Raw genomic sequence first — 1711 nt, 5'->3', positions numbered from 1 at the left:
GTCACAGAACTGTGAGGATATCACACACAGGACAGAACTGTGATCACGTGGTGTCAGTAAGGGGGATAATCACAGTGCTACACTAGGAGGTGATGTTACAGAACTGTGATCACATGGTGTCAGTAAGTAAGGGGGATAATCACAGTGCTACACAGGGAGGTGATGTTACAGAACTGTGATCACATGGTGTCAGTAAGTAAGGGGGATAATCACAGTGCTACACAGGGAGGTGATGTTACAGAACTGTGATCACATGGTGTCAGTAAGTAAGGGGGATAATCACAGTGCTACACAGGGAGGTGATGTTACAGAACTGTGATCACATGGTGTCAGTAAGTAAGGGGATAATCACAGTGCTACACAGGGAGGTGATGTTACAGAACTGTGATCACATGGTGTCAGTAAGTAAGGGGGATAATCACAGAGCTACACAGGGAGGTGATGTTACAGAACTGTGATCACATGGTGTCAGTAAGTAAGGGGGATAATCACAGTGCTACACAGGAGGTGATGTTACAGAACTGTGATCACATGGTGTCAGTAAGTAAGGGGGATAATCACAGTGCTACACAGGGAGGTGATGTTACAGAACTGTGATCACATGGTGTCAGTAAGGGGGATAATCACAGAGCTACACAGGGAGGTGATGTTACAGAACTGTGATCACATGGTGTCAGTAAGTAAGGGGGATAATCACAGTGCTACACAGGGAGGTGATGTTACAGAACTGTGATCACATGGTGTCAGTAAGTAAGGGGATAATCACAGTGCTACACTAGGAGGTGATGTTACAGAACTGTGATCACATGGTGTCAGTAAGTAAGGGGATAATCACAGAGCTACACAGGGAGGTGATGTTACAGAACTGTGATCACATGGTGTCAGTAAGTAAGGGGGATAATCACAGAGCTACACAGGGAGGTGATGTTACAGAACTGTGATCACATGGTGTCAGTAAGTAAGGGGGATAATCACAGTGCTACACAGGAGGTGATGTTACAGAACTGTGATCACATGGTGTCAGTAAGTAAGGGGGATAATCACAGTGCTACACAGGGAGGTGATGTTACAGAACTGGGGTCACGTGATGTCAGTAGGTAAGGATGATAATCACAGAGCTACACAGGGTGGTGATGTTACAGAACTGTGATCACATGGTGTCAGTAAGTAAGGGGGATAATCACAGAGCTACACAGGGAGGTGATGTTACAGAACTGTGATCACATGGTGTCAGTAAGTAAGGGGGATAATCACAGTGCTACACAGGGAGGTGATGTTACAGAACTGTGATCACATGGTGTCAGTAAGTAAGGGGGATAATCACAGAGCTACACAGGGTGGTGATGTTACAGAACTGTGATCACATGGTGTCAGTAAGTAAGGGGATAATCACAGTGCTACACAGGGAGGTGATGTTACAGAACTGTGATCACATGGTGTCAGTAAGTAAGGGGATAATCACAGTGCTACACAGGGAGGTGATGTTACAGAACTGTGATCACATGGTGTCAGTAAGTAAGCGGATATTCACAGAGCTACACAGGAGGTGATGTTACAGAACTGTGATCACATGGTGTCAGTAAGTAAGGGGGATAATCACAGAGCTACACAGGGAGGTGATGTTACAGAACTGTGATCACATGGTGTCAGTAAGTAAGGGGGATAATCACAGAGCTACACAGGGAGGTGATGTTACAGAACTGTGATCACA

At 45.5% G+C, this 1711-nt stretch overlaps 1 long non-coding RNA gene across 1 annotated transcript; it reads left to right on the top strand.

Moving 5' to 3' along the window:
• Window positions 1–509: 509 nt before the first annotated feature.
• LOC122791051 lies at window positions 510–755 on the top strand. Its single transcript, XR_006363063.1, has 2 exons — window positions 510–577; window positions 644–755. It is a non-coding gene; the product is annotated as an uncharacterized LOC122791051 (long non-coding RNA).
• The last annotated feature ends 956 nt before the right edge of the window (window positions 756–1711 follow it).

This window comes from Protopterus annectens, chromosome 16.part0 (genome assembly GCF_019279795.1).
Source record: "Protopterus annectens isolate FY-2018-M chromosome 16.part0, PAN1.0, whole genome shotgun sequence".
NCBI classification, from domain to species: Eukaryota; Metazoa; Chordata; order Ceratodontiformes; family Protopteridae; genus Protopterus; species Protopterus annectens.
The sequence above is the reverse complement of the archived record's forward strand: the minus strand, read 5'-3'. Positions and strand labels throughout refer to the sequence as shown.